This window comes from Gossypium arboreum, chromosome 2 (assembly GCF_025698485.1).
Source record: "Gossypium arboreum isolate Shixiya-1 chromosome 2, ASM2569848v2, whole genome shotgun sequence".
Taxonomy (NCBI): Eukaryota; Viridiplantae; Streptophyta; class Magnoliopsida; order Malvales; family Malvaceae; genus Gossypium; species Gossypium arboreum.
The window spans coordinates 28,632,813-28,642,873 of record NC_069071.1 but is presented as its reverse complement, the minus strand read 5'-3'; the positions used below and the strand labels follow the sequence as shown (position 1 = coordinate 28,642,873).

General features: G+C 31.9%; 1 non-coding gene across 1 annotated transcript; it reads right to left on the bottom strand.

Annotated features, from left to right (window-relative positions):
- Positions 1 to 769: 769 nt before the first annotated feature.
- Positions 770 to 876, bottom strand: LOC128289560 (small nucleolar RNA R71). Its single transcript, XR_008279206.1, has one exon. It is a non-coding gene; the product is annotated as a small nucleolar RNA R71 (small nucleolar RNA).
- Between the last annotated feature and the right edge of the window lie 9,185 nt (positions 877 to 10,061).

Genomic DNA, 10,061 nt, shown 5'->3' with positions numbered 1-10,061 from the left:
CGCTTGCCTTTGTCGTATTTTAGTTAGTTCGTGACGTCATCAAGTTTTTGGCGCCATTGCCGGGGACTAAAATATTAGGAACACTTAATTTTTATTAATTTAGCCAGTTTTTATTTTTATTGCATTTTATTTTAGTTTTTACTTTAATTTTCTAACTTTTCTTTTATTTGCTTCTGGCAAGTTCTTTTAGTTTATGACTAGAAGAAACCCTTCAGGACCTCTAGTATTTGACAGTGAGATCGAAAGTATAGCTCGCAAAAACCGTAGAGAAGCAAGGTAGAGTCGACAGAGTACAATAGAATAGTAAGAGGACGTTGTTATTAATACTGAGGAGATGGCAGAAAATCATAATAATCAGCTACCTCTTGTGGTCTGTAAATCCTGTAAATCCGAATCTTGCTCCTCGTACTATGTACGATTATGCCAAGCCCAATTTAACTAGGGCTGAATTGAGTATTGTTAGACCTGCTGTTGCTGCAAATAATTTTGAACTAAAACCTAACACTATTCAAATGATTAACAGTTTGTTCAGTTTGATGGTTTGCAGACGAAGACCCAAATACTCATTTGGCTAATTTCTTGGAATTCTGCGACACTTTTAAAATTAATGGCATTTCTGAAGATGCCATTCACCTTTGGTTGTTTCCCTTTTTGTTGAGTAATAAGACTAAACAGTGGTTGAACTCCTTACCACGAGGTTCTATCACTACATGGGAACAAATGACCAAAAAAATTCTTGTTGAAGTACTTTCCACCGGCTAAGACATCCAAGCTGAGGAATGATATCTCTTCCTTCATGCAAATGGATATAGAGACTTTATATGATTCATGAGAGAGGTATAAGGATTTATTGAGAAGTTGTCCTCACCATGGTTTACCTCTATGGCTACAGGTTCAAACTTTCTACAACGGTTTGAACCCCTCAACTAGGCAATTTATCGATGCATCCTCTGGTGGCACTCTAAATAATAAAACACCTGAGGAGGCTTATGAGTTTATAGAGGAGATGTCACTGAATAATTATCAGTGGCAAGTCATGAGGACAAAGCCGATGAAAGCAGTTGGTGTTTTTAACGTTGAGGCGGCCACTATGTTGTCAAATCAGGTATAAATTTTGCATAAAAATATTGATGGTTTATATGGTTCTATGCAGGTATATTCGGTGGTGCAATACGACTCAAATGGAGGAGGAAACCATCCAGAAAATCAATCCTACAACCTAAGCACAGAAGACGAACAAGTCAACTATATGGGTACTAATTCTAGACCTCAGAATAATCCCTATAGTAACACTTATAATGCAGGTTGGAGGAACCATCCAAACTTCTCTTGGGGTGATCAAGGAAATCAAAGACTACAACCCACTCCAAGCTTTCAACCAACTTACCAGCAGGAGAAAAAGCTGAACCTTGAGAAGATGTTGACGAAGTTTATTTTGGTGTTAGAAACTCGTTTCCAAAACACCGAAACAGCACTAAAAAATCAACAAGCACCGATTAAAGGGCTTGAGAATCAAATTGGACAATTGGCAACGATGATTTCAGAATGGCCACAAGGTAGCTTGCTAAGCAATACCGAAACTAACCCAAGAGAGTGCCTTCATGCGATCACTGTTCGAGATGAAAAAGGGTTAACTAAATCTGAATCTGAACCGAGGCAAGAAACTATGGTAAGCAATGGTAAGGTTGATGTAACCCAAAATAAGCAAGATTCGATCGGTAAGGAATATAAACCTCATGTGCCATATCCAAATGCGACAAAGAAAGACCACACAAATGAACAATTCGGTAAATTCCTTAAACTGTTGAAAAAAATTACATATTAACTTACCGTTTATTGAAGCTCTTTTGTAGATGCCAAATTTCGTTAAATTTTTAAAGGAGCTTTTAGCAAATAAGCAGAGTTAGATGAATTGTGCACGTGGAGCTAAATGCAGTGTGCTCAGCCATTTTGCATAATAAACAACCTAATAAATTGAAAGATCCAGGGAGTTCTACTATTCATTGTTTAATTGGTAGTTTAAGTGTTAATAATGCTTTGGCTGATTTAGGGGCTATTATTAATGTCATGCCCTACAAAACGTTTAAGCAACTAAGTCTTGGGAAACCCAAACAAACTAGGATGAGCATTCAATTGGCAGATAGAACAATTAGATTTCCTAAGGGTATTGTTGAAGATGTACTCGTCAAAATTGATAAATTTATTTTCCCAGTTGATTTTGTTGTTCTAGAAATGGATAAGGATAGTGACATACAGTTGATTTTAGGACGGCCCTTTTTAGAAACTACTAGAACGATCATAGATGTTGGTACAGGTGAGTTAATACTTCGTATAGGTGATGACACGATTAAAATCCAAGCTCATGATTATGTTAGGATATCTAGTGATCAAGATGATATTATGGGTTCTGTTAATGTTAATAACCTTGTGGCTCAACATTCTTTACAGGAAACACCTCGAAAAAACGTGACAGAGCCGCAATCCATCTTACATGAAAAAAATAGAACAAATCATGAAGAAAGAAGATTACAAATCGATGAACTAGATGAATGATGAACACACGTCAAAGAGAAACCTAGAATACACGATGAACCAAAGCGACTCCATGACGAGCTTAAGGATGGGACGAACCAAGTTAAGGTTGGCGATCAAGTATTGTTGGATAAAACGGCCCTTGAATCGCCACTTCAAAGCTTAATGTAAATAGAGCAACTCCTTTTACGGTACTGAATATTTTCTCATATGGTATAGTCGAGGTAAATCATTCTAAATTTGGCACTTTTAAGGAAAATATTACTTGGCTAAAACCTTATGTTGATAATAGAATTGACAGTGAGAAAGAGGAGTTTTGACTCTGTGAACCACCATAGCCGTGCGAATACGAGGTAAGTCAAGCTTAGACTTCAAATAAGCACTTCTCGGGAGGCAACCCAAGTGTTAACACTGCTAATTTTCTTAACGTTATTTCATGATATATATTTTTAAATTAATTAATTTTCAAAATCTTAAAAAAAATGTGTGTTTTTGACCCACACGGCCTGGACACATGGGTGTGTGGAGCACACAGCCTGGCACACAGGCGTGTGGGATCTCACATAGGCATGGGAAAAGCGAAGGAAAACACACACGGCCTGGCGACATGGCCATGTGACCCACAAGGCCTGGACACACAGGTGTGTCCTAGGCTGTGTGAAACCTAAAGCTAATTTTTTATAAAGTCAGAGAGTTACACAGGTAAGGCATATGGCCGTATGACCCACACGGGCTGGCCACACGGGTGTGTGGGATCTCACATGGGTGTGGGAGAAGCGAAGGAAAACACACATGCTCTGGCACATGGCCATCTGACCCACATGGCCTGGACACACGGGCTTATCCATGGCCATGTGAAAACTGGGTTAATCACCCCAATTCTATTTTATTTTATTTTATTCTATTATTACTAATTGTTATATTATTTATTTTATTTTACTAATTAATTAATTAATTAATTAATTAATTAATTATTCTTATAATTAAATTTGTAAATTTTTTATATTTTAATTTTTTATATATTTTTATTTTGCTATTTCTTTTCGTATTTTTTTTACTATTATCATTACAATTACCTTTAAGTTTATTGATGTCATTGAGTTTATTATTATTATTATTATTATTATTATTATTATTATTATTATTATTATTATTATTATTATTTATATATTTTTTAATTTTGTTTTAGTTGTTTTATTTTTTCTTCAACTTATTTTCATTATTATCTTTTGAAATATTTATGGTTGTTTCTAATCGAGTTATAATCCTTTAATCTTCTTTATTATTTGTGTTTATTTTCTTGTTAGTTTGCTCGGAATCATGAGTTACATTTAGATTTGACTGCAATTCCGCTTTTCACTATTCTAAAGATTTCATATAATATTCAGGGCAGTTTCAGTTTTCTCCTTCTCTTATGATATTCTGTTTATACTGTAATTATATATGTTTGTACATTGAGGACAATGTACATCTAAGTGTGGGGAGTTATCTATAGAATTATTAGAAAACCCTTGAATTATGTCTTGTGTTTAAGTAATTTTCTCACATTATTATTAGAATGAATTCTTATTGATTTATGATTATCATTGATCTGTGTTAGATTAAATTCATAGGTAATTGTGAATTGATTGTTTAACTTTAAGACACTAGAGAATCAAACATGATAAGTCTATTTTCAAAATTAAAAATTTTAGGTTGTTTCCCTAAATTGAAGTATTACCTTGAAGTTTGAGATTTGCAAGATTAACATCAAAAACCATAATTTTTGTGAGATTTTGAGCTTTTAAAGCATACACTTTTCTTGCTCACTCTATTACTGGTTATTAGTGTGTCAATACTGATTGGTTATTCTAGAACTTGCTTTGATTATACATGTCGAGACCACACCTTTGATTTGATATACTGAGATGATAAAGGCACCTAGGTTTTAACCCACTTATCCCATAAGCCTACCTTCATAATTAACCCTTAGTGAACCCCCTTTAAGCCTAACAAACCGTTACTTGATTTACCCATTAATATTAACCCATAACTCATTTTTGATTCATTGAGAATTGTTTCCCGTTTTATTGACTCCCTTTTTGTCGAGATTTGATTTGGTTAGTTGCTTAACTATATTTTTTTGTTTCAATTGTTAATTTTCTCTTATTATCCATTGTTCTAAAAAAAATGAAAAAACAAGTGAAAAAAAATACATTTATGTTGATTATTACTAGTTCTATGTTTTTGAGCTTAAGTAGTTAATTTCATATTCTGAGAAGAAGCTCGTGTTATTCTTTAATAATTTCGATTCATGTAATTATTCAGTATTAGATTATTTTTCTAGTTAGGTAATTTATCAATTCGATCTCGATTCTAACATTCTTTTTCAAGTCTTTATCCACACCTTTAATCCAAGCCCCGTTACAACCCTTTAAAGACCTTTTGATTTTTGTATCATATCATTTTATAGTGGTGGAGATTTTATTTTCATGCAAGCCTATGATAATGACTTTTCATAATTGACTTTTGAGTGCTTAATTTTTGAACCTTAAACACTTTGAGTGATTTGAGTGAATCTTTAGTGAGGATGTAAAATCTTGTCGATTTTGAATTAAAGGTAATTACTTAGATGAGGGGAGATACCTATGTTTTCATGTCTTAAAAAAAAGTGTGACTTGGATTGTTTGAATCTTTAGGGCTCTTTTAGTTGAATTATCAATGTGTGATTATTTGTGAATTATGACAAAACATTATTGATGAGAATTACAAGTTGAGAAAGATTAATTTTAATTGTGAGTTGAGGATTTTGCTTGAGGACAAGCAAATGCTTAAGTGTGGGGATATTTGATAAGCCATAAAAGTAACATGTTTTTAATTCCCATTCTTGATGTATTTTTGGATGATTTATTATATGAATTAGTGAATTTGATGCTACTAATCTTTTAAATTCATGTTTCTATACTTAGGTGAGCATAGGGGAGCGAAAGGAGCGAAAAACAAGCCAAAATCAGGCAAAAAAAGCTGTTTCCAGGATCTACACGACCTGGGCATTTCCACACGGGTTGGCCCCATGTGAGCCACATGAGCTGGCCATACTCTCGTGTGCCAGTCCGTGTCGATTTCACACCCTGCTTCCCTGTTACGCAGAAAAACTCAATTTTTAGGGTTTCTGAGCATTCTAAAGTCTATAAATACACACTAGAAGAGGACCTAAGGTGAGCATGCAGAGTAGAACGCTAAAATCACTCGAAGAACGCTGACGGACTCAACTTAGAAGTAGGATCTCCTTCAAGACTAAAGATATCCATTCAATTTCTTTAGAAGTTTTTGGGTTTCTTTATGTTTTGTTGTTTTCCTATTTTTGAGATGTTATCCTTTCCAAGTATGAACTAAATTCCCTAAATACCTAGAGAAGATAAAACCTATGATAGATTTTATTATTTGATTTTTCTGAATTACATGATAAATATTTGTTCTCGATCTCAATTATGTTTACTTATCTTCATGTTTAATGTTTTCAGGATATTAATTCATGATTGATGTGCTTATTCAGTGGACCAAAAGCCTCTGTTTAAGAGTAATCTGGCATAATTGAGTGAAGTTGCATGCAATCCTAGAAATAGGATGACATAAATCTACCGGATTAGAGTCAAATCTAATAGGGGAATCCATAGATCAAGTTAATGCGACAATAAGGGTTTTAATTAAAAAGATTTTTCAATTAATCAACCTAGAGTTAATTATTTTTACTCTCGAAAGAGATATTAATATAATTTAGGGATTTTTGCGGATCAAGTCAAATGAATAAATCGTTTAATTCAGATTTAGAATAATAAGTGAAGTCTAGGTTGATTCTTTCCTGGGTATTGTCTCTCTCATAAGTTTTCTTCGATTATTTTCTCAATTTGCTCTTTGTCATTTAGTAATTAGTTTAGTTTAATTTTAGATTAAAAACAACCCTTCAATTTATAGGCTAGATAATAAAAAGATAGTAATTACTAGTACTTTTAGTCCTCATGGATACGATATTCCCGACTCATCGCAGCTATACTACCATTCGATAGGTGCGCTTGCCTTTGTCGTATTTTAGTTAGCTCGTGACGTCATCATGTACATACATGTTCATTTACTATATATGCAAGAAATAACTCATTAACAATATAATATAGCCAATTGGACAAACAAACCATCAACTTGCTAGTTTAATGCATATACATGCCACTAACATAAATGGTCATACTCATTATGTAAGCATTTTCTATCAAATGGAACAAAACATCCAAAATGAGCCTAATTATAAATTCTTGACCTTAGGTACATGCCACACGCTAAACACACACACACACAAAAAAAAATCTATACAAGCTTTTTTAAGTCAAAAGCTGAGTACTAGATGTTGTTGTACTCCTTAAGACTTCAATATTTAACAATAACATACACTAAACAATAGGACTCAATGGTGCTAACATGATTTGAACCAATAATTCAAATTGAAACAAGATTATAAAGACAATCAATTTGAAATCTAATTAACAATTAGTATTAAGTTTGCATTTCATGTCTGATGTGCATAGTCTGATACTACATTTCATTTGGCATGTCATATATGAACACATAATCTTATTTATCATCATATCACAACTACATATGTGTCGTAGCATATCAAGAAATCCATTTCTTTTCTCATTTCTATCTCAAATCCACTAAATCGATTTATATCCATATTAGCCCTTAAGGCTTGTTTTAATCGGTTCACATGATATTTGACATGCCATCTTTTGTCACTTAAACATTTATATACAAGATATAAAATTTACTATTAAAATTTCATATCAAATGTCACTTAGAAAAATATATGTTTTATTATCCCTATTAATTAGACACGAGCTCAAGACGAATACATGAATCATCCAACCATCACACCAATATATTTGGCACCCAATGCCTCATCGATATGTCCGAAGTATAATATACACTCCGCTCCTCATCGATATAAATCGAAGTAAAGTGTGACCAACACTTATTGAAACGTCCGAAGTATAATATGCCCATACACTAATCCTTTGACATACTAACTATACTTGACTCTACTTGAGATCGTTAATAGGGTAACCAATGTTTTCAAACATATACATATATACATGATCTTCACATCATAATTTCAAAAAAAAAATCTATTATATCAAGCTTAATTCAATACATACCATTTCATATCATCATATGAATACCAAATCATGAGACAAGTAAAGTTGTTACCTTAATTGAGCTAGTTTGTAACAAGGCATATATATTGATTTCAAATCATGAAAGCACAAACCAAGATTAGCTATTCGTCTACCACTCTCGCCTTTCCTTTATCTCGGGATAGCCCAATGTCGTATTTATCTACGTACGATAATTCAAGTTTAGAAACGATATTAGTTTTTACCCAATCACTTGAAATCACATAATCAAATATAGTTTTCATTTTATTAATTTTAGTCCTTATTTCTGAAATACTCATATTTTTTTATATTTAACATCGGATCAAAATCCAATTTCATATCCTTTCATTGGGGACCTTATGCTTCTAATATATTGCATAATTTCTTAATAGTTTTCAATTTATTCAATTTAGCCCTTAATGTCATAAATCAATTATATAGCTTAATTGAATTTCTAATAAAATTCAACACTTTTCTCTAATTTTCAACTTAGTCCTAACATGCTCAAAACTCATACTTCAAGTTCTCATCAAAATCAAACTCAAGTTCACCAAATATCTATTAACGGCAATTTGATAAACATTTAACAATTGAAAAATCTAATGTACGGATAAGCTTAATCAAGCTTAGATGATCATGAAAACATAAAATTTCAAAAGAAATAGCATGTTTACCTTATGGATTTTGAACCAATTTGTAAAAGAAAACAAAAGGGAATTTCCTTATTTTTCCCTTCACTTGGACGACCAAAGCAAATTAAAAGGATGAAGACTTTATCTTTCTCTCCACTAAGTTATTTATATATACTTAGATTAGTGTTGTTAATCAACCTTAGTTAATTTAAACTTTAACCTTAAAACTTAAATAATCTAATAATTAATCCTTCTTAAAGATAAGTAAGTGGATGAATATCAACATCCACTAATTCCTCACATTGATGGTTAAATAACAATTTGGTCCCTTGGCTAATTGCTAGTTGGGTCCATATGCATTTTTATAAATTAAAATTCAATAGCGACTGAACTATAACAATTTTAGTCTCTTTACTTTAATTAATGGTTTTCTTAATTAAATTACGTGACTGTTTACTAATATATTTTCATACTAATTTCGTAAATCCTTCTATTCATATTTTCACTGACTCAGTTTACGGAATTGAGTTTCAAAACTATATTTTCCAACATTTTCTAAAATTGAGTTGTTACACTCAAGGCGAGAAGGAACATACATTGAAATTTATCTCTTTGACGATCAAAATCACAAAAGCGGATTGAAGGACCAAAAGTTAGAGAATTCTTGAGGAAAGTTTTGGTGTTGATTTTGAAAAAAAAAAAGTTTTATTAGAAGAGAATGAGATTTTTGGGTTATTTGTTGGAGGTCCCTAATCGTCGATTCATCGACAGACATGATGATAAAGTGCAACTAGGGTTTTGACAAAAAAAAATAGAAGAGGAAGAGAAAGGGACATCACGACGAAGAAAATTTTTTTAATTAACAATTAAAATGTAAAAGTAATTAGGGTAGGCTATACAAATGGTCACCAAACTATGCCTGTTTCTCTCTTTTGGTCACCCAACTTTAAAAAATTAAAATTTAGGCGCTACTATTTGAATTCATTCCTCTTTTGGTCCCCCGTCGTTGAATTGATAACTAAAAGCCTTATTTAATTGGTATAGTAACACATTTAGTTCACAATACTTACATATTTTATCAATTTGATCCTCAAACTTTCAAACCAAAGCTTTCACCTTTTAAAATAGAGGCATCCCACATCTATAAATTTGTAAAACCCAAAAAGAAAAGAAATTTTCTCAACTAGGGATGCCTCTATTTTGGGTTTTACAAATTTATAAATGTGGGATGCCTCTATTTTAAAAGCTGAAAGCTTTGGTTAGAAAGTTTAAGGATCATTTTAATAGAATTTGTAAATATGAAGGGTTAATTTTTTAATTATTTAGAATTAAGATCAAATTAATAAAACATGTAAGTATTGTAAACTAAATGTGTTAGCATACCAGTTAGAATAAGGCTTTCCGTTATCAATTCAACTACAGGTGACCAAAACAAGAAGGCGAGCATTGTTGTATGACCATTTGTATAATTTACGCAAGTAATTAATTAAATTTATTTATTTATTTTAATTATGGAAATTTAAAAATATATTAGAAGGAATTAACTTTTGTTAAAACATATCACAATTTCATTGAATTTTATTAAAAATTTATTTTGTTTTATTTTATTTATGTTTTATTTAATATGTTAGTTTTAAAAAGGAAATTTTAATACAAGTCCCTCTTCTATACCATTCAGCATTTTCCTTGGGTCCACCATGTTAGTACATGT